Genomic DNA, 24,820 nt, shown 5'->3' on the forward strand with positions numbered 1-24,820 from the left:
ACACTTCTACCAAGTGTGGTTGCTCCAGCAACTCTCGGAACAAAAAAACTCCCCACTGACCTCTTTGTTGGGCTAGAAACATACTCTGATGCTGAAGCTCTACCTGCTGCTAACAAGTGCTCCCTCTCTGACCTCTGAGCTGCTGCAACACTCCATGCATCTCGCACCGTTGCACACCTCTCTGTGCCATCCTGCACTGGTGCAACACTCCTGTGCCTCTCGCATTGTTGCAGCCTGCTAGCTGTACACAGTCTTTGGACTCCTGCACTGTAGCTCTCTTTGCTGCTCCATCCGCATTTGTCCCTACCCAATTAGTCAGTCTTGCTACTCCTCATCGGGGCTCCTGTAGCAAAGTCGAATCAAAGAGGTTGGGTACCTCAAGGATCCCGCCCCTCCTCCTTGGGACGATCACTCCACATCGCCCCACCTCCTACCTGGAGGTATGGCTGCATGTGATCCCTCTGCCCACTTGGCTCGAAGTTTCCCCCTACTGGAGGTCTCTGCATGAGTAGATGTCTCTACTCGATCTCCTCTCAGCTTCCCCTGTTGTGGCTGCTCCACAACTGTTTGAGACTTCTTCTGGCGTTGCATGTTGAGAGGTAATATACTCTCCCTCTCAACCACCAAGTCTCCATCATTTGCCTTGCTGCTCAAGGCTTTGCATGCATCTTGAACCTCAAGAGCATACAAGTTCTTGACCCGTGAACCGATCTGCTTCACTTGTCTAGTGATGATGTGTTTAAGGAAAACCTTTCCCTTACTGAAGACTACATCATAGCCTCTGTCAGCCAGCATCCCAATCGACACCAAGTTTCTCTTCAGTCCTGGTACATACTTGACATCGGTCAAGGTAAGGCAAGCTCCATGCTCCCTCTGAAAAATAATTGTGCCTACACCTGAGACACTATACTTTTCATCATTACCCATCGCTATGAGTATCTGGAGATCTTTCTCCTCCAAAGTACTGAACAAACTCTTGTCGCCGGTCATGTGGAAAGAAGCTCCACTGTCAAGAAACCAACCACTTCCCACCATGGATGAAACCATGCATGCAAATAGTGTGAAATCCAATTCAAACTGTGAGGCCAGTGCCTCAGCTTCTGATCCTTCCACAGATCCCTTCTTGGATTTTCTCAGTGGACAATTTGTAGCAAAATGGCCCACCTCATGACAACGAAAGCATCACACTTTCGATTTGTCAAACTTCTTCCCACCATGGGAAGAATTGGATTCGGAATGAGAAACCTTCTTGTTCCCCTTCTTCGCCTTACTCGCTAAGGCACAATTTTCTTCATCCTCCATGGATGAAGAACCATCTTTGGTGCTTCTTCTTATCTCCTCCTGCATCAAATTCGACCAAAGTCGTTCCCAATCTGGCAGTTTCTCTCTTCCATTAACCGAGTCTTGGTAGCTATGCCAGCTCTTAGGAAGACTGAGGAGTGCAAGACTCACCATGTCATCATCCGCTGTTGCAATCCCTACACTTCCAAGCTCATCACTACATGTGGTGAGCTTGTTCAGATACGTAGAGATTGTGTCGCCCTTTTCACACTTGATCTTCCGAAGCTTGTCTTTCAGTGCCAGCTTCCTCTGATCACTGCTATTCTGATATAGATCTTTCAATGTTTTCCACATTGAAAACGGTGTCTCCTTCCCATGGAGACTCGAGACTATGTGATCTCGAACTCCCTCCAAAAGGATTCTCCTTGCTCTAGCCACACATTTCTTCCATTCAGCGAATTCAGCAGCACCAGTCGACTTGGGGACTTCTTGATCAATGAAGTCCTTTAGACCGTTATCCTCTAGTACTGCTTCCATGCGATCCTTCCAGGCTATATAATTCGAACTGCCATCAAGGGCATATTCGAGTCTTAAACCATTGAACGCCATAGGTGAAATAGAGATGTGATAAGAACTCGATTTCTATATTCAGGAATCACAAACTTCAAACTTCTCCCTTCTTGTATACTATTCTTCCTTGATCACCTTTGCTCTGATACCATGTAGAAATTCCCACCTATAGATCACCTGATAATGCAATATACTAAAGCAAAATACTTGATCTACTTCTACAAACAATTATGCGGAAGCTTAATGGAATTGAGCAACATCAATAAGAACACATATAACTGATAAGATGGAATCAATCACACATAACACAGAAGATATAACCAGGGGAAAGCCTCAGCCTAAAACCCCAACTCTGTATTATCATACAAGTGGAAATATAGGCAATATTACAAAAAGAATCAGCTCAAAAGCTATCTTGCTCTCTTTGCTATACCTCTGCTGCTCATAGACAGTCAAAGGCCTCTATCTAACCTCTAGTCTTCCCTCCAAGCCTCCTATTTCTTTGCACAATTCTGATTGGGGTCCAGTGCAACCACTTTTGTGAATTGGCCACTTCACACACTAACCTCTGATCCAACTACGTAGTCCTGAAGGAGATAAATCCTCATCATGGATGAGCTTCCTTTATAGGAAAAATATTCATCCAACTGATAGTACACTGTCTCTTCTTTGATCTCAACTGGGTCTCTGTCTGAACTGACATGCATGAGTTATTCATGAGAGAATCTTTAGTTATCTGAAGTGCAACAGTTATATGCAAGCATGCATTAACTAACTGAACTCACATTAATTTAAACAAACTGTTTAAATCAATCTAACTAGACTTGACTCAGTTAACTGAGCCAACTAATTACAACTCAAACTAGAACTCATCCTTATCTCTTTAACTGATGGATAAATTCCTCAATTAATGGAGAAACTGTTGCATGTCCCCATATAGGCTTCAAGTTTGATTTTCCTTAACAAATTAACTCAAGATGAATTAATTAATTAATTTACAAATTGCTGTTAAAATCAAATTCGAATTTTACTTCCTATTTTTAGTCTAAGGACTGACTAAAATAGGAATCCATCCTGAACTGCTAAAAATAGCAATTCTATTTTTAACACTTCCATTTTTCATTCCCTGTTGCTCAATCCAGCACTAGTACCCAAACTGCTATTTATAGCAGTGCTATTTTTAGCATTTCTTGTTGCTATCTTCAACAAGTGCCACATCCTCCTCTTCTTTCTTCATTCGAGCTCCCTTACCAGTACTCCCCGCCTTGGTCATCCTCCTGATCTCTTCTTGTCGAAGAGCTGCCCACATCTCCTCCCAACCAGGAAGAGTAGCCCTACCCAAAATACTTTGGACATATATCTCCCACTCCTCGGAGACTGCATTCAGGGCAATCCTGACCATAAACTCTGGATCTAGTGTAGACCCCACGAAAGTAAGCTGGTCGCGAATCTCCTGCAACTGGAGAAGGAATGGATCTATCTGCTCTCCCTTATGCATCTGATGTGACCTCAACTGATTCTCCAATAGCATCTTCCGCTGCACGAAAGCCCTAGTATAAGGTGGTCAGGGCGTCCCACATCTCCTTTGCTGTGTTCTTCTCAGCAATATGTGGTATGACATGATCTTTGACCCCGTTTAGGATCATGCACTTCGCCCTCGCCATCGCTTCCTCATACTTCTCATTCTCAGCTGGGTCAATTGGTATAGCCACTACTTTCAAGGCAAAGTCTTTGATGCGATGTCGATCCAGGACTGCCAGGATCCTGGCCTTCCAGATGACAAAGTTGAAAGCTCCGTCCAACCTGTCATGATCCCTCTGTTCGTTCACTTCCATTTCAACTCCTCTTCTGGACTCCCTCTGAGTCTTGATTTCCCTTCTGGAAATCCTCTGGCCAGTTGTCGAACCGCTCCTCTACAATTCTCCTTGCAACTGCAACTCGGATCTGGATTCCTTGGCTAGAAATCCGTTGAGGTAGTGATTCCCTCTACCTTGAGTCCGTCTCCTTAGACACTGTTCTGTATTGACAGAAACAACGTCCCACCAACTCCTCAAATCACAGTCTGCCCACAATGCCCCAAGCCCTGGCAACTGAAGAAACTGAGCCTTTCAAGCTCTGCGCAATCCCGAGAAAGGCTGAATTTGCTCCTCCAACCAACTGTGTCAATCCTACCTGGCTGAGCAAGATGACGTGCCTCTTCGTGAGCCTCTTCTGCCTCACTCTGCCTCTGTGCTGGCCTTTCCCTTGGCTCGAAATGATGATGCAGGCTCTGTGTCACTTCTTCTCTTGCTTCTTATGCTCTAGAACAACGCTGTTCCTCAGGACAGCTGCTTCTGCTGCAAATTTTCAGATTTCTGCTGGTGTCTTCAGTCCTCCTGTGATCTGCAATGCTCTAGTACTGTCACGGTACTACCGTGTGGAAACTTCTAAGTCTGACACATCAGAAATCCCTACTACATTATCTGGTTTATTATCTCCTACTTGTTCATTCCATTAACAAGTTATTTATTAATATAAATACCGAAATAAACACAAATGCAACATTCACACATATACAGATCAGCAACTGAAATGAACTGAGACAACACAAGTGACACCGTAATTTTTAGAAAATTGTCCCTGGAAAAACCCAATGCGGGAAAACCGGTGCAACAAATATGAGGGTTTTATTATTATGCAGTTTTCTGAATACAACTAGGGTGCTAGAAATGGCTCACCCTTCAGAGATTTTCCTTGGCAGAAGTACCTTGCTCCGGAGACAGATATTCCCACTGATCAGCGACCGGATGATGATTCCCACAGTGACTTCGATTGTTCCTTAGTTGGATAGCGAAAGCTGCTCCAAGCTTCTCTTTGGAACTGCGTCATCCTCTACGGCTCTGCGTCTGCCTCTCAGTTCTCAGTTTGGCCCATGAAAACACCACAACGCAGCTCTTTTTGCCCATCGTCAGCTCTGTTAGTCTCTGCGTCTACCTATGTCAGCTTCTCGGCCTCCTGCGTCCTCAGCGCTGGCCCTCCAAGAATCTGCGTCAGCTCTGGCTGTCTCTGCGTCAGCGCAGGCTGCCTTTGTGCTGTCTATCCGGCACTATCTCTGCCTCTCTGCTATGTATTCTCGGCCTTCTGCCGAACTTCCCCTCGCTGCAACAGATCACTAACTCGATTTCTTAGCAAACTTTGCCCCAGAAAATCGAATTGATTGATCAGCTTGGTGTATCTCCAACTGACCCTCAAGCCTCCTTTTATACTTTTCTTGTTGACTATTCAACGACCGAGATTAAGTCCCTAATCAACGGCTAAGATTAGATTTGGCTTGATCCTCGTTATTTAGAACTTTCTCACCCATTTTATATTAATACACATTAATATTTTAATTTTCGTAAGTTTAGACTTAGGGTCTCATTAAAAATATTAATTATTTTAATATCTCTCCATCCAGTTGGAATTTCCCCAAATGATTTCTGGGACTTGGAGATCTCATGTGCCTTAGCCTCTCCACCAATTTTCATGGCTAGAGCACATCTGATGCTACCAAATCAACATTTTGCAGTTAATAGATTGAACCAATATATGGTTGAGCCTCATCATATGCATTGGATTGGTGCCAAGAATCTTTTGAGATATCTTCGGGGCACAATCACTCATGGAATGAGATACACTGCCGGAGATGTGAGGCTGCATGGTTATTCTGATGTTGATTGGGCTGGCAGTGTGGTGGATCGCAAGAGCACTTATGGATGTTGTTTTTTTTGGGTTTTGCTTCGATATCCTGGAGGCCGAATACATAGCTGCTAGTATGGCCTCCTGTGAAGCTGTCTGGTTGAGGAAGCTCTTCAGTGAGTTGTTTGGACATGTGTTGGATACCACCATGATCCTCTGCGACAACCAGAGTGGGATCCGATTATCAGAGAATCCCGTGTTTCATGATCGTTCCAAGCATATAGATATCAGGTACCACTTTATTCGGGATATGGTACAACGAGGAGCAATAAGGCTCCATCACATTGGGACTGATGAGCAGGTCGCCGATATTCTGACAAAGCCCTTGGAGAAGGTCAAGTTCTTGGCCTTTCGAGAACGACTTGGAGTCATGGAGAGACCCTCTTATGAGGGTCCTGTATGAGATGGACATTGAGCTCTAGGAGCTTCGGGGGGCTTGGGGTACTTCTTGGATCGATGAGCAACCATAGGGTGAATGGTTCAACCTTCCCCTGGTGGTTTGCTGTGTACAAGGTGTGTGGTTCAACCTTCCCCTAGTGGTTTGCTTTGTATAGGGTGAGTGGTTCAACCTTCCCTTGCGATACCCCTTGGCGACATGTAGGCAGGATGAGTGGTTCATCCTTCTCTTGTTGAGACATCCTACCCATGGAATCTAGGACTCATGGGAAGTACCTCTCATCTGGCCAATGAGTAGGGAAATGAGGATAGGGACCATAGTACTACTGATGGACGCATCGTGTACTACCGTACTCCCTATGCTAGGATGACCGATATTGATCTGGGATCAATTGGAACTGACTTTGGGTCAGTAAGAGTGGTATGAGACACTCTCTTTTGATTGGAATTGACTTCGGGTCAGTAAGAGTGGTATGACACACTCTCCTTTGATTGGGACTGACTTCGGGTCAGTAGAGAATGGTATGATACATTCTCGATCACTTCTTCTTCTTCATAGTTCAATAGAGCAGAGCAGTGCATTGATGGCAGAGATAGTACAGATTGGCAGATGCAGTTCTCCCTAGTTGAGAGGGAGTGTTAAAAATGGCAACTAGGGCCATACTCCACATGGGTCATCTTTTCCCAAATGGCCAAATTCCTGTCATCTTCAACCTTGGAGTGATTCTTGCTCCCCAGCTCCTTGATGCATATGACCACTAGTTCTACGATGGCGTATTTGAAGATCAGTGTGGAGATTGAGTTTGCTACCTTTGGTCTGAAAGGAATGAAACAATGTGGGATTTTCTGAGAGATGATGTGGTTGGTGTGGCGAGTTTCAGCACCTTACCTCGACACAACAGTTTCAAGTGTTAGTATGCGGTCTGGTATATCTGGAATGTTTTTTAAAACATCGTGAATGTTATTGTATTGCGTTATTATAGATTCTTACCTGGTGTATGCGTTAGGCATAGTTAATACCTCTCCAACGCCCAAACGCAACAAACGTTGTCTCTATCCTCCCGGTCTTGTGTATTAAATCTCAATCCGCTCTTAGTTTTAAATTTGCTCTCCCTATACTAGTTTTAAATCCACTCTTCGCTACACAGTTGGCCAATACAAATGCTGTCTCGGCTCATACAAATTCGTTCTCTGTTGTCTGGGCTCATACAAATCCGCTCCTTGCTGTCTCAGCTCATACAAATCCACTCTCCTCATAGACAATTTGCTTATACAAATCCGCTCTCCGCTTATATGTTGTCCACAGGTCCCATCGCTCTGCGTTAACTCCATACCATAGGCACCCACTGTGGGGCACGAAACGAACCATCTCTTCTCTAATGCACCTCCCATGCCGACAACACCTCCCAACACCTCAAATATCGCTGCTATTTCTGCTCATACACCTCTCATACATCGTTTTATTGTGCGTTATCTGGGCATGTTATACTATGTGTTTTGCAATTTAATACAATGTTGCTATATATATATATCAATCCCACACTATATAATAGTGGCACGCTGCATAAACGCTCTTCATAATGCATTGTATCAAAAACCTCCCTCATATAAAACCTCTGATATATATTTATATCTGAATTGTAATTTTTTACAAAACTACCACTGGAAGTCCTATTTCTTGGCAGTAGAAGTATTTTTTTTACAGTACAAAGATTTTTAAAATGCATTCATTGATATCTATTGTGGGAGTGGTTCTCACCGAAAAGGAGAACTATCCAGAATAGTCGTGGAAAATCAAACACACTCATTTTTAATGAGCTGTGGAAAGGGTTGTGTGTTGGAGACAGAGACAAAGAACTAGAACAACCTACCTCAGACAAGGAATTCGCCATTTGGGAAAATAAGAACAACAAAGATTATGCCTTGATTGTAGCATCAGTAAATGAAGAGGTGAGTCGTCATATTTCGCCATTTTCAAATGCTTTCGAAGTCTTACAAAAACTGAAGGAACTCTATGACTCACACTCTACACTTGAAGTTGTTCAACTCATGATTAAATTGTTCAGCCTTGAATTACAAAATGATGATCCTCTTGCTCTTGCATCAAAAGTAAAATCTATTATGCATGATATCAAAGTCATTAATTTTGAATTGGACATTCCTCTGATAGCTTTTGTCAAGGCACTTTATCCCACTTACTCAAATTATCTTGAGTCATCACAAGAAAATGGAAACCTCAAAGAAATTACCTTTGACTACCTTGTGAAAAACATTGCTGAAAGAGAGAGCTTTTGGGAAGAAGACAACTCCTTAGTCTTCTGAAGAGACTGTGTGTCTTGCACATAGAGAGAAGAATCTTGCTCAAGATTCTTCTAGAGGAAGAGGTGGTCAAAGAGGAAGAGGAAGAAGAAATTTCAGAGGCAGGGGGGGCAGACACTCTCAAGGAGAAAAGTCAGATTTGCATTGCATACGTTGCAATAGAGATGGATCACATGATGCATCCACATGCAAGTTGCCTTGGGATAGAATTGAGCAGGAAAGAAACCAACCCAAAGGTAAAACTAATGACAAAGAGAAAGGTAAAGCACCCGAATCCGCTCACTTTGTTGTGGCACACTGTAATATTGGAGTAAATGAAGACTTATTTAATGCTTCACTTGCTTCTTGGGAAAATGATTGGTTGCTTGATTTAGGAGAAACTTGCCACATGACTTTTAGAAGAGATTTTTTGAAGAATTTATTGACAATGTTGATGGAGTAGTATACTTTGCAAACAAATGAAAACTCAAGCCATCAGGGCTTGGCACAATCAGGCTTAAATTGCCTGGTCTTCCAGACTTTCTTCTGCATCATGTTTTATATCTCCCACAACGGAGGAGAAACTTGCTGTCCTTGGTCCACATCCCGCCAACAAGGACACTCCATTCACATGTTTGATGGCAAGATTGAGGTGAGAAAAGTATCATACCACTCACTTGTCATGATGGGGATTGAAGAAGAAAGGCTTCTCAAGCTGTAGGGTACCTTTGCTCGTGCACCAAATTTCTCATACAATTCTCATTATGATGAAGGTACATTTCCATCAAGTTTATTATGGCATGCTAGATTGGACACTTGAACTATGACAGCCTCCGCTTGTTGAAGAAAAATGGTGTTACTGGTTTGCCTACAATTCCTCGGAAACTTAAGCAATGTGATGCTTGCATTCTAGGAAAGCATAGCAAACAGTCTTTTCATGATTCACATTTCAGAGCACATAGAAAAAAACTCATTCATTCAGATTTATGTGGTCCAATGCCTGTTCCTTCTGCAAATGGAAATAAATATATGATGACATTTATTGATGACTACACCAGAATGCGTTGGGTTTATTTATTGAAGAACAAATCTGATACTTTTCAAACATTCAAGAACTTTCATACATGGATTGAAAATGATGCACAATCTCATATTGGCTCTATTCGCACTGATAATGGAAAAGAATACACTTCAAATGAATTTGAAAACTATCTTCGTCAACATGGGAAAAAACATCAAACAACTGTTCCTTATAATCTCCAACAGAACGGAGTGGCTGAAAGAATGAATAGGACAATCTTAAATATGGTATGCTCCATGATGCTTTTCAAGAATGTAAAATTGATGTTTTGGGCTAATGTAGTTCTATGTGCTGTATATGTAAAGAATAGACGTCCATCTAATGCTATTAGAAACAAGACTCCTAATGAAATGTGGTATGGGTACATTCCTTCGGTAAAGCATCTCAGGGTCTTTGGTTCCACTTGTTATGCCTTGATACCAAAGGTACATAGAAACAAACTTGGTGCAAGGAGTCATAAGTGTATCTTCCTGGGGTATTCAAACACCTCCAAAGCATACTGTCTCTATGATGAAGTCAATAAAACGTTGTTGTATCTAGAGATGTAATCTTTCTTGAATCCTCCAAAACTGACAATGTTGTTGAGTGGCAACTTGATCGCTTGGATAGATTCGAAAATGCAAAATCATTTCAAGAATTTGATAATTAGATTCCACATCTTGAAGGGGGGATTCCTATACTGGATCAACCTGTGGAATCTTCTTCTGAAGCACTCTCTCCCCCGCATGAAACTCCAACCACTGATGATACTTTGAGTGATGTGATTGATAGAATTGGGAGACTCAATCTTGATTCAGTCCCAACTCAATCAACTGAGCAGCCTGGACCATCTCAAAAAGGTCCCCCAAAGTGGCTGACAAAGACACTTGAAAGTGTTCATCCTGATGAGGTTGGAAAGACAAGAACTAGAAATTCAACTCGACAAGATGGAGGTGATGTAGATGACTCTGATTCACCTGTTGATATGGATGTCTTATGATTGTGAATTGAATTTGTCTACAGATTTTGAACTAACTTCCTTCAAAGAAGCCGCTTCTCATGATGAATGGAAAGAAGCGATGCAAAAGTAGTATGATGCCTTGGTAAAGAATGATAGTTGGACGCTGGTTGATCCTCCATTGGGAACCAAACCAATTGGCTGCAAGTGGGTCTACAAGAACAAGTATAAAGCTGATGGCTCACTTGACAAGCACAAAGCTAGGCTTGTGGCAAAAGTTTTTGCACAGAAGGAAGGGGTCGATTATGAAGAGACGTTTGCCCCCACAACAAAATGGGCTACCATCCGGATACTCTTTGCCCTAGCAGCTCAAAACGGTTGGAAAGTCCATCAAATGGATGTAAAAACTGTTTTCTTGAATGGAGATCTAAAAGAGAATGTTTTTATGTCCTAGCCTGAAGGATTTGCTATGAAAGGACATGAACATAAAGTATGCAAACTTGTGAAATCCTTGTATGGCCTCAAACAAGCACCGCGAGCCTAGTATGAAAAACTAACTGAGCATCTTCTGAAACTCAATTTCAAACATTATGATCTTGATGATGCAACTTTGTTTGTCAAGAAAGTTGGCAAAACGGTTGTATATCTTGTGGTATATGTAGATGATCTTTTGATGACAGGGAACAATGAGAGCTACATTGCATCCATAGAGAAGGAATTGAGGAAAGGTTTTGAAATGACTGATTTGGGCTATGTTCATTACTGTCTTGTTATTGATGTAACTCAACATCCGAAGTCCATATTCCTTTCTCAAAAGAAGTACATTGGAGATCTGTTGAACAGGTTTGGCATGGCTGAATGCAATCCTCTAACTACTCCAATGGAACAAAACTTAAAGCTCACATCCATTGAAGGAAAATAATTTGAGGATGCAACAAAGTATAGACAACTTGTAGGAAGTCTCAACTACTGACTACTACTAGACCAGACATTTTGTTCACTGTTGGAATCCTCTCCAGGTTTATGCAAAAGCCTTTTGAGGGACATTGGTTTGCTGCAAAAAGAGTTCTAAAGTACTTGAAGGGAACTCAAGACTTTGGACTCAAGTATACACAGGTGGGCAACTTCGGCTTGATTGGATACTTTGATTTAGACTTCGATGGAGAGAAAGAAACTAGGGTATCTACTTCTAGTTATGTTATGAGTCTTGGATCAGGAGCTGTTTCCTGGAGATCACGCAAACAATCAATTCTAGCAGATTCCATAACAGAGGCAGAATATGTGGCAACAACTGAGGCAACAAAAGAAATTGTGTGGCTTAGGAAAATTTTGGAAGATTTGCAAGTAAAACAAGTACATTCGACTCCACTCATGATTGACAATACCTCTGCAATAAAGTTGGCCAAGAACCCAAAGTTCCATGATCGAACAAAACACATGAATACAAAATATCATCTAATTCGACATCATGTTAAGGCCAAAACAATCCATCTTCGCCATTGTTCCACTAATGAGCAAATTGCAGACATCTTCACCAAAGCGCTTGGAAGAGAAAAGCATGAAAGATTCAGAATGATGCTTGGACTCACCAACATCCCTTTAGATTATGGGGGGAATGTTGACACCTAATCATAGGGATTGGGTGAACAAATTGTAAATAATGTAAATAATTAATAAGAGAAAATGAAGAGTCATCGGGAGATGAAACTCAATAGTCGCTCCCTCATGTATATAACCATGGATAGCCCAAATGAATAAACATAATCTCATTTGAGGAGTTACCTCTTGGCCTAACATTTATGACAATTGATATTTTTCTTGGATTCCTCTCTCCGAGACGTGTAGGATTGATTTAAAGATCATTCGATTCTGACATGTACAAATAAAGTTATGAATTTATTTTGATTATGGTCAAATTGTCAAGGTCGGCCAACAAACTTATGTAGGCTCAAAAGCTCAACAGTCACGTCTATTCATCCTCAACGTTGCATATAAATTGAAGGTGACTTAGCCTCATTTGGACACACTCATCTTCACACTTCTTTCTCTCTCTCCTCATTGATTGGGTACGGATTTCTAGGCCTCTCTCTCTCCACATGTCCGAAATTTCAAGAGGCCGAAATTTCAAGAGAGTGAGATTTCAGGAGGCCGAAATTTCTAGAGACCGAATTTCTGTACCGTTTGACCACGCGTTGACCAGCATGCGTTGACCTCCTTTGACTGTGTTTTTGTTAGGGAAATCTCTGTCGGGGCATGCCTCATTTATGGGGACGAAAATCGAGGCTAAACATTGATTGTTGACGAGCGTTGACTGCAGCTAACGCTGACCCCAGGTGCGCTGTTTGACTAGAATTTGACTGGACTGACTTTGACTGTTTTGAGGGCTGTTTTATCTTGTTGTTTAGAGGCTGAAGTTGACTGAAGTTAATTGATTTGCTGAGGGTCAAATCTGCCATGTTGACCATCGTTGACTTTTCTGGTTAGGGCTCTTTTGCTCTTGTTATAAATGATTAGATTTGTAAATTGTACTATCTCTCTCTGCTGAACTATTGAATACTAAAAGAAGATTTGATCAAGGGTTTCCCCACATTGGGGTTTGTCCCTCGCTGGTGCCATATCTTGTGTCCTCTTGTCTTGGCTTGTCTTTTACTGTTTATGTTTATTTTCTATCTGCGTTTTACTATCATGTTGACGTGATTGCTAATCTAAATATTGATACTGGGCTAATAAAGAAATTGAAGTAAAGATTAGGGATGGGCTCATCATCAGACTGCAGTACACGTTCTAGCATTGGATGCATGCCCTTAGAATCCCCCTCGGGCAGCTCAGAGTTTGGTCTCACAGGCTCCGGGTGGAGACAGATCACCAGATCGATAGGGCAGATTGGATTTGCCAGCTTTGTCACTTACAGGAGATAGAGACAGAGACACACTTCAGCTTCTCTCAATTTTCTTCTCTCGACCTCAGATGTTATGAGTAGGGACTGGGCAGGGGACTCCTTCCCTTCTTCATCGCTCCTTCATCTTCTCCTTCTCTGCTTCATCGCAGTGCTTTGTTTCAAAGCTGAGAGCTTCTAGCTTCTACATTTACATTTACTTAGATTATAGATGTATTTTTTGCTTTTTAAAAGAAATGTTAAAGGGGAACGTTTGGTCCACCGGCTTGGCATGATGTAATCATTGTAACCAACAGTGCCATTGATCTATTATGGTCATTTGTTGGACATTAATAAAATTATCTTATCTTATCTTATATAAAGCATAGAACATACCATTGTTGCCTAAAATTAACACATCAACTCCCTCTTTCCTTCATGCTCAACATCATTATCAAGTTATCATCAAATATGAGGTAGGTAAGCATCTTTAACATCTTGAAGCCTATGTACTTGCAAATCTTCAACAGCAGGTACTCTTACCCACCATTTTGTGGGTGATATCCTTAAGAGAATTTTTTTCTCCAAGATGGTCCTCAATCGGCAGTCATCAGCCCCTTGCAGCGACCAACTAGCTCGTCATGCCATTTCTTCGACACCTGGGCCAGCCATGTGGTCCCTCACCCGTTTGCCATGATCGTATGTTTGAAGGTGGGCCTCCGGAACCTAAAGGTATGCCTTGTCATTTGGTAATTGAGTATTGTAGTTTGCTTATCATGGATACTTCTGGGCATGGATTAATGGGGGGTTCAGCGGAAAGAGTGGGTTAGGTCTGTGCTCTTGTCCCCTAGACCTCTTTTGGATGTTAACCTTGGACCCTAATCCTGTGGGATCTCTTTTATTGACCCTTGGGCTTTAGGGATTGTACTACATGGGAAGCCCTGATTTTGGTTGCGTGGTCCCGCTCCCTCATACATATATATTACTCCCCTTTCACTCATTATAACCCTATTCATCATTTCTCCCACGTGGGTCCACATTCCTCCACTAGGTCCACATACGGTTAACCTTCCCCTTCCCCTTGCTCACACCTTGGGTCGGGCCTAGAATGATGTCTCAGAGGTTGATGCAGCTGAAAAGAAATGTAAAAGCATAATTGGCCACATCCAACAAAAAATGTACCACAAAATGCAAAAGATGGTCGGGACACACATTTAGCACGTGGGAAAAAGCCAATACATGAGCTCTACCCCATCATCATGGCCATCACCCTGGTTCCTACAGGCCTTAGATGAGCCTCTTTTATCATTTAGGAACTCATGGTTGTCCCAACCCTTGGTGGGCAATGAACCGCCCTACCTTAAAGGGGGTATCCAATGCTATATCTCACAGATCATGCTCTTATCCCTTGAGCCCCGAGCAGTTAATGAAAGAAAAATCATAAAAGGAAAAAGGCACATAAAGAAGAGTGGAAAAATCAAGGTCGAGGCACCTCATGTACCACGATTGCTCCCTCCTATACATTATATACCCAAGTGTGGGCTTCCCTTGTATTAGCTATCCTTGTATCTCAGCATGTGACCTAGGGCTGCGCCTTTCATTCCCTACTCGATTAATCTCTCCATCACATGCCACCACCCTTTTAAAGGATGTACCTTGGACATACTATCCCCTTTAGAAGTAGAAACCACCTAATATGATACTTGGTTAACCCCACTTGGAGCTTGGAGACATTAGCACATGCTAAAGCCCATTATGGAAGGGCATGCCATTATGAAGTCCCCACCTGTTGTCCATGGTTTGTAAGCTCCTTTACTCAATTTCCTTGATGACCTGTTGTACTCGAAGGCTAGGGGATGCATTACAGGATTGCAGGTGGTCTCCATCTTGGGTTTGGTCTCCCTATACGGGGTCCTAACCCTCTAGAGGGCTACATTGGCATATGTAGGGTGTGTGTTGAGAGCCATAGGCCGCCACAACAGTAGACAACACTCGATGGATCCCCAAAGATTTTCAGATTGCTCGAGATTCACCTGTTGGACAAGGAAGATGCACTTGGTTCACCTTTGCCCAGACAACCCCACAGTTGTACTGTGCACTTGACGGATGACCTAGGACTTGTATGCTGATGTGGCATCACTTACACAATCATCTGAGCCCTTATAGATAATCTACAAGCATCTTCGACTTACATGGAGATCCATGAGGTCACTTATGTGCCCTCACACCCATTGGGAGCACCACAGGTTTATTATGTGGAGAACAAGTGGCCAACCCCTTGTCCATTACTTTTGGAAGTCCTATTCATCATTATGGCACTTATGGACTTCATCAAGCTTGTTAGAGAGCTGAACGATATGTATTATTGATCACTTGACCTCTTGAGAGGCTTGTTAGGTGGCTTGTCACCAAAAGTTAGTTATTTGCACATTATTTCTATTTTAGGGGCTAATGTAGGCTCAAATAGTTAAATTGAACTCCTTAGAGGTGTATAAATACAAATGATGAGAGTTCAGTTCTCATCATCACTTGGTTTGGACTTGTATATCTCTTGAGAATTTCGCTATTCCTTCTTGGTGGATGAAATTTTGGAGCATGGATGAATTTTGATGTATGGATTGTCTTTTCTTATCTTGGAGCTTCATGATTGGCAAGTCTATTGGTGGTTGGATATATTCTCTTACATGTAAGTGCAAATTTAATGCTATTATTCTTTTACTTTGTCACATGCATTGATAATGAGATTTTTGCTATACTAGGGCTAGTTGCTGCATGCATTTACTGCGAAATTGTGGAATTATGTTTCTATATAACATATCTCTATGTATGGGCCATGTATGTTGAACGAATTCTCCTAGGGATAATTCTATGGTTGAATTTATCTTGATAAGCCACTTCACCTTGCAAAACGAAGTATGAAAGCTTGTAAGGTCACTCTCTTTTTCCCTAGTGATAAGTGAAGTTGATCTTAAGGCCTCCTTGACCTAGAAACGAAGTCTATGTTCATATTCTTCTTGAATCCAATCTTCCAAAAGCATTAGGCACTGGTCTACCATAAGGTGATCACTTAAAGAAACATTTATGTTCACCTCTCCTTCTTTATCCTAGGTCTAGCCACATTAGGGCTCCTAAGGCATCATTTTCCCGACAAACCACCCATAGAAAAACTTCAATCTCTTGGCCTCAATTGTGCTAGTGTCTCTCCTAGGCCTCCTCCAAATTTGAGGAAATTCTGATGGTGGGGTTGTGAGATATCCCAAGCCCTAGCCTCGAGATTGGTTTTTGCCCTAAGTTTCCCTAGGCTAGTTCCTCATAGGGATCATTTTGCACCTTCAATTGAAAATCAATTCTTTGATCCCCTTCTCCTCCTTGTTTAGGTCAAGTCTATCATTGGTTGCTAAACTCCTTCCTCTTGACCTAACCTGGGTCCACTTGGTCCCGTGTGGTCCCATACCTTTGAAAAGTCAACTCTTCAAAAACCACTTGGGAAACCAAGTTCAACAAGGATTTTAGGGTTTTGGAAGCTCCTTTACAATTCACACTCCTCAAACCTAGCCCTTGAATCCTCATCCCCTTCTCCTAGAAAGCATTGTACCTTGCTTAAAAGGCAAGCAAGTCCCATTCTTGAGCCTCCCCTAGGAAATGTCCCTCGAGATCACTTCACATCCGTCTTAGTTGATCTATCCTTCATAAGTGATTCTCTATATATCGGGTCTCCTCCCATCGGTGAAAGTCCGTAAAAAGTAGGAAGCTTTAGCTGTGGTGACAATGGGCTTTGTCTTCATTGTTGCTTTTGACCTAACATGTGCCCCTCTAGGACACCCATACGGCATGCTAGTTTGAGTGGTAACAGGGACAACCAAGCACAAATATATATGTACAAGAGCATGAAATTAACTTTATCAATATATGGTTAGCGTGTCATCACAATGGGAGCATCTTGGAAAAGGAAATCAAACTTTAGACATTCAAAACCTAAACCTAGTAAGATTTACAATCAACAAGGGTTATACCTTTTATGCCCTAGACTTCTTATAACAAACTTTGCGAGGCTTTTGTCACATACCCTAGATTCCATCATCAAGACTAAACAACTAAATCAAGTTAGGACTTTAGTCATAGCGAAAGCATTTTAAATCTAAGATTTCATTATCATGTCGTAGAATCTCATATCAATCTCTACTAGGGTTTTTGTTGTAAACCCTAGATACAAACATCAAAACTCAATGTTATATATTCAACAATTTTGACCAAGCTAGGGTTTCAATCATACATAAGCACATACACCTAGGGTTTCTTTCCTAGGATCTTTTCATTAATTGTTACAAGAGTTTTTGTTATAAACCCTAATTCATCAAATGCTAAAAATCTAGGGTTTCATCATATAACCTACACATCAACAACAAACCATAAAAAGCTAAGGTTTCATTTCATCAAGAGATTATGTTCTAGACTTTATCAACAAACCCTAAGCAGGATAGGGTTTTATAGTGAACCCTAAAGATTAGGGTTTTACCAAAGTTAACAAAGGATAGATAGTACAACAAGGACTGATTTTATCTGAAGATCAATCATCCTCAACAACATAATAATCTTTATAGCACAACCATAGACATGAAAGTTAGTAGTAAGCAAAATGGTCGGACCTTTTATGATGAAGACTTGTTACAAGTCTTATGATCTTAAACATACCTTGAGTTGCTTCTTTCTACAAACCTTGAAAGGCTCCTTCTCCAACAATGCTTCTTTCGAGACTCAAAACTTCCTTTGAAGGCTCCCTCTTAATCTAGCCACAAACCTTTCTTTTAGAATATTCTTGCAAACCTTCCTTTTTCAATGGAAGCATAAAAGAAAGGGTTATAGTCAAATATAGAAATGGAGCTAGATCTATAGAGGAAACCATTAACAATGTAATGAAAGAAACAAAGAACAAAATACTTATCTTTTGTAGAGTCTCCCTCTCAACATTTTTAAGATCCATCATAGTGCACAAGGATCCAACTTGATTACCAAGTTACCATTCCTTCTATACATCATGCTCTTCATAAGATCAACATATATTTCTAAACTTTTGCTTTCTTCATTATGTACCTGCAACATTTATTGACAAGTACTACCAAAATACACAAGTACAAGAGCATAATTATGATATGGAGTCTATAGAGGGAGAATTCCAAACCTTAAGTCTTAGGATGTTACCTTTCGAAACATCAACTCTAGAGTTTGAATTTCAAATTCTACCTTCATTTCACCCTAGACTATCTGCAAACCCTAGAGACCAAAACTAGGGTTTCTATGAGGGAATAAAATAGGGTTAGGGTTTCTCTTTAGGGTTTTCAAATACTAACAAGGGTTTACAAAAGCTTTATATGCCAACAACCTTCAATAATATGAAGATTACAAACCCTAAAAGAAATTCTAAAATCCTAACCTAATTTAAGTTAGATCTTGAATGAATAAAGTAATTATACATATCTCAAGCACTACTTGGTTTTCCAAGATCTGCTTCAAGAGTTCCTTCAAGATGCCATGATCTGCTTATGTTGGCTTTTGACAACAAAGCCGGTCCTAAGATGTTTGATGACTATCTTCAACAATAGGGCTGGTCCCTCCTTCAAAAGAGTGTAGACAACTCCTTATTCTGAGTATGATCCTTTGACTAGGGCTTCAATAACCACTATAGTAAACTGCTTAAAACAGGCCTAGTATGCCTTATACAACAATAATTTCACTTTATGCTTTAGGTCGACTTATTTTCCTCTGTATAGACTCGATCCTCTATATATATATATATATGTATGTATGTACTGGAATCAATCCTCTTCCACAAGTATCTCTGTTTCTTTTCAAAGATTGTGATGACTGTAGCTTTAAATTAGGTCTAGACAACCTTTATATAGCTCGATCTTTTCTTTGACGATTGATAAGACTAATTCTATTCCACAAGAGATACTTCAATCTCGTGATTTGGTCACCTTTGTAACTTATGCACAAAACATTACGAATTCAAATCTCTATTGGTAAATTTAGATTATCTTAGATGATTTTAGACCTTAGAATTTTATGCCCAAAATCTTGCTCCTTTAATTAATTAGACCTACAAGCCTAGGTCTGCAACTTTTGGGTGTCTCTTAGTTGACTGCAACTTCGGGTGTCTCTACTTGAGGTTAGATGACTGTGGTATGAAGAAAACTTAAGGAGCAAACCCTTTTTGTTATACTTCTGATCCTCCTTCAAAATGGTAGACCTTGATTTCTTTTGATGCCACCATGGATGAGGTCTCGATCTTCTTGAAACCAAGACTTATTTACCTTTAAAAAGAAAGGATGACGAGATCCAAAAGATCTTGAAGTTTCCTTTTCCCTCTTCACCATAGCTCTAATACCATGTTGAGAAATCCTTAGGGCAGCTAATTAAAATGATTTCTCTTAACTTGATAGGTGCTTGTGATGTTCTTTTACTTCTTTAATTAGATTCTTCTTCTGCTTATTATTATTATGTACTTTATCATCAAACAACTACCAAAAACATGAAGATCATCAAAGACAAATGGACACCAGATGTAGGCACTCAACCATGGAAAAACCACTCTCCTAGGGGAAAACCCAAAAACATCTTCTCTTCTTCAAGAATCAAATCAAATGAGACGACCAAGACTTCTAGACCAAAACCAAACTGTTAGTTTTTGGTACTTTATCATCAAACAACTACCAAAAACATGAAGATCATCAAAGACAAATGGACACTAGATGTAGGCACTCAACTATGGAAAAATCACTCTCTTAGGGGAAAACCCAAAAACTTCTTCTCTTCTTCAAGAATCAAATCAAATGAGACAACCAAGACATCTAGACCAACACCAAACTGTTAGTTTTTGGTAGCATCGGAAGTGCTCTAGCCTTGAAAATTGGTGGAGAGGCTAACGCACACGAGTTCTAAAGAATCCGGAAACCGTTTGGTGAAATTCCACTAGGATTGTATTTTATTAAAATAATTAATATTTTTAATGGGGTTCCTAATCTAAACTTAGGGAAATTAAAATATTAATGGGTATTAATCAAAATATGGGTGAGAATGATTTAGAAGGCGGATCAAGTCATGTTTTAATCTTAGCCGTTGATTAGAGACTTAATCTCGGCCGTTGAAGTCTCAACAAGAAAAATATAAGAAAGAGGCTTGGGTTTCATTTAGAAATACACAGAGAGATTGAGGAAATCGATTTTCTGAGGTGAGAAGTTCTCAGGAGGAAAATCGATTGGGGAGATCTTGCAGCTGAGGGGCAGTGAGATTCCGGGAGAAGGACTTTCCAGAGAATACAAGGCAGAGAAAGGATAGAAGACGTCCAGAGGAGGGCTGATGCTGGCCTACGCAGTGCTGACGCAGAGGCAGTGCGGTTAGTGAGGAGAAGTCGAGTTTCTGTAGAGGGAATTCGAAGTTTAGGTGTCGGAAGCTAGGGTGTGAGATTGGATGCAAGAAAGTCGAATTCTCAGCCATCAGAAGATCCAGAGCAGAGAGGCAACATAATACCCAGGAGGGGTGACGTAGAAGCTGCCTAGGGTGACGCAGTTTGACGCAGAGGCCATCAGAAGGTGACGTAGAGCCTCCCAGAGCTGAGGATCAGTCACTGATTCTCTAGTGACAGGGTGAGATCATTTCACCAGTCTTTTTTCTAGTATTTTCTTTGTAAAGGATTGCTAGTTGAACATCCTAGATTTGTATTCAGAATTTTCTCCTGCATAATAATAAACCCTCAGAGCTGCTGCACCGGTTTTCCCGCATTGGGTTTTTCCAGGGACTATTTTGTCCAAAAATAACTGTGTCCTATGTATCTTGTTCTTTGCTCAGTTTCCTTGTTTCATGCAAATCAAATTTAAGTAGTGTAGGTTGCAGAAGTAATTTGCTTCAATATTCAGAAGAATAACTTGATGAATGTAATTAAAATCAAGTAGGTGAAGTAGATTCAGATTTGCTGCAGTAGGGGTTCCTTGAGGATTAGGAATTTTCACACAAACCTTCCTCCATCCAGCAAGTCAACTTTCTAGACAAGATTCTTCATGATCAACCCAAATCACATACTTCAAGAAGGTCTTGACTCTTTCCTTTAGTCTGTACCTTTGACCCTGTAACTTCATTTGTATGCTTCAGGAATCTTTGCATGTGTAGACCGCTGCAGGAGGAGTTTTGGTCTTCCTTCATCTTCGAATGGACTCTCCTTCATCTACAAATCAAACGTCCCTACTTCTATTCCTTTGTCGCTCTTCTTTTTGCTTTAGAATTGTAAATCGAATATATTGCATGCATGCTCCTCTCAATAGGCCGAATGCACTTGTATATATATTGCTTTTTGTGTAAGGATGAGTCCCTTCAATGAGGTTGACTAATAGAAGATGGAGCCGACTTAATGGATGGAGGCTTATTATACATATTGACAGAAAAAACATATTTTCTTCTTTGACATAAGGAGCCCAAGAAGGGTCTTTTGACTATGACTATGACTTTTGACACAACCCTAGAGGCATTTAGTGGAGGCTTGGCCTAGAACAAAAATAAAGTGAGCATGAAACCCATGCTTATAAATAATTTTCTTTTACAATATATATATATATATATATATATTTTTTTTTTGACAAATACATTACATCATGACACAAATACAATTATGAACACTGTTACTAGTTACATTTCTCAACACCGTTGAGGAGATTTCATCCATAAATCTCACGGAGCTTCAGAGTTATCAACTGGTTGGAGTGGGGATCACACAAATCTCCAATTTGGGTGTTCTTTCCAGTAGTAGTTTTGGAGGCCAAGATCAACATTGCAGCATCAACTCTTGGGCGTCGTATTGTCTATTTTGGAGCAGATCTTTAGCCATTATCAACCATCTCATATATTTGTTGTTGTTTCTCAGGTTTTGATCCAGATTTGGCATGTAATATCTTATCCCAATAAATAAAATAAGGCGGGTTTTGTCATCACTATTGCCTGTGTAGTTCTTGTTGAGTTGTTGCAAAGTGCCATGATATAAATTTTGTGGCAAATTATTTATGAAATTTTTTGAACAATGCTAAAAAGGGAAAATTTATCGAAATTTTAGAAAATAAATAAATTGGGATATTACAGCAACAACCCCCTAGTTTACCAACACCTACGGAAGGAGGCACCAACCCCCTAATTTACATGCTCCCTTGCCTTGCCTTACCTTGTCCACCCTACCACCCTTGCTTTAATAAAGAGAAATAAGGACTCCTGTACTAGGGATATTGGCCCTCTCACATACACTGCACAAAAGAAAAAGCTACAGTAGTACTTGCTGTCCAAGGTGTAGGCTTGTAATAGCCTTTTAACCAAAAGTATAAACCTTCAAAAAGTGTGCTAAAACCCATTTTAAAAATGTGCCAAAAATAACTTCAAAAACTGTGCCAAAACCCTTTAAAAATGTGCCAAAAGTCCTTCCATAGATAGCATCCCCAATCTAGCCTCTCTTCACTTTTGGTTCATGAGATATGAATCCCAAAAACCCTTCTTTTCTTTGCCTGTTTCAATAATCCGAATTTTTCTTGAGAAAATTCTAAAATGTCTCCTCCTCACGCCTATATATAGTGCATTCGGGCTCTAGACTGGGTTGACTTGTCCATCGGCTGAGCCAACTTTTCCATTGGCTAGACTGACTTGTGCAACTCGTAGAATGTATAGTGGATATTCAAAAAATCATTTCTTCTCAACTGTGAGGAGTTAGAGACAGTTCCATATACCATTGGAAAGGTCTTGGAATAAGCTTTCCAACCATATATGTTATACTTCCATTTGTGCTAGGTAAATGGAGTAGAAATGCATTCAAATATAGGGAATCCAAATGGGGCATCAAAACTCCAAAAATCATTTCTCTTCAACCGTGAGTAGTTAGAATTTGCTTTGGCTTTGACCACCTTTTCCTTGATTTTATTTTCACTGTTAGTTTTGCATTTGAGGGCTTAAACCCTTTTACTCTTTATGGCTTCTTGACTACTATCACATTCTTTGATCACCCCAAAACTAGGGGATCAACCCTAAGATTAGGGCTTTGACATCAATGACAACATTACTCAATAGTTTCCGTGTCTCTCATATAATTCATTATGTTTTACATTTTTCTTGATGTTTTTGTCTGCTTTCTATATAATTTGTGATTTTACTATTGTTTAGATTAAATTCTGTTTTACTTTTTCTTTTTGTGATATTTGGAGCACTATAAAGTGGGCCTTTGTCATCTTGATCATCTTGTTGAAAACTTGAACAATGCATCAAAAGTGGTAAAATGGACATGATTTTAGCAATAACCCCTATGCTAGTTCTGTTGACATTCACTTATGCAAGACACTTCTTTTACCTACCTATGGGGATCTGTATGTGCCGACTCGTTAGGGTTACTTAAATTATATAATTCTTATTAGTGATTAGTTAAAGTCATTTTATGCGGTTGGCCATTTGCTAAGCACCACACAGGTCAGCATTTCTTTGAAATTAGATCATCATTGGACAATTATGTCTTTATATCTGTTTAATTTTGCATATGAGGTGCCCCCCCCGTATTTTGGTGGTAGGGTGCTTCCGTTGATCTTGTTAGGGAAAGAAATGTGCTGCCCATCACTTGGAAGTAATGTCCTTTCCCTGATGTTTCCATGTCTCACATATAATTCATTATGTTTTACAATTTTCTTAATGTTTTTTACTGCTTTCTAATATAATTTGTGATTTTACAATTGTTTAGATTAAATTCTGTTTTTCTTTTTGTTATTGTGATATTTGGAGCATTACAAAGTGGGCCTTTGTCATCTTGATCATCTCGTTGACAACTTTAACAATGCATCAAAAGTGGTAAAAATGACACGATTTTAGCCATAAAGGGGCTGCACTAGTTCTATTGACATCTCACTTATGTAGTGCACTTCTTTTACCTACTTGTACCTATTTAGTCTTAAACTAGTAGTAGCTTCCAATTACAGCCTTATAAGTCATTATGGCCATTTATTATTTAATCATGTTGGTGTTTAAGCCATAATTAGCAAGGTGCTCCATAATTGGAACCTAGAACTCTGATCAAGTTGTATTTGGGCCTTAGGCATATTTAGCCCTATATTGACCATATTAGGCACTCTAACGGTCATTTAGACCATGTTATATAGTACTTAGCCCTAATACAATATCTACTTACCATGGAGACCTTTTTGCAAGTCCAAGGGCATTTAACCAGTGTTATCAGAACCAGACATGAATTGGTGGCACCGGCCGGTCCGACCGTTTTTGGCGCAAAACCAGTCCAAACTGGAATAAGCCGGCTTAGGACCGATTGCGTGCATGTTGTACCTATGCAGGCCAGCGTAAAAAATTGCCTTCTTTTTTTATTTTTTGTTTTTTTTTCAGTTGGTTGGCCCACTTCTAATTCTCCCCTAGGCTAGCCTAATATTCAAGCCTACGACCCTCAACCTAATAATCAAGCTTATGGCCCTAGTATTGCTATGCAATTTATGGTAATGTTAAGTTCTTAAAGTAAAATGATGAAAATGACTCAAGATGTTTGAGAGTGGTTCCAACCTCATTGGATTTCATACGGAGAAAGTAGAATTTTAGATTTCACTCAAAATCCAACAGACTTAGTAGTTTTTTTAGGATTTCAGGATTTGGG

General features: G+C 40.4%; 1 protein-coding gene across 3 annotated transcripts in view; it reads left to right on the top strand.

Annotated features, from left to right (window-relative positions):
* The window catches only part of SOL1 (carboxypeptidase D), a 213,934-nt gene that overhangs the window by 125,151 nt on the left and 63,963 nt on the right, over positions 1–24,820 (top strand). The window lies entirely within an intron of this gene.

Source organism: Pinus tabuliformis, chromosome 3_2, assembly GCF_031772625.1.
Source record: "Pinus tabuliformis cultivar Carrire ecotype Pingquan chromosome 3_2, CPIR1, whole genome shotgun sequence".
NCBI lineage: Eukaryota > Viridiplantae > Streptophyta > Pinopsida > Pinales > Pinaceae > Pinus > Pinus tabuliformis.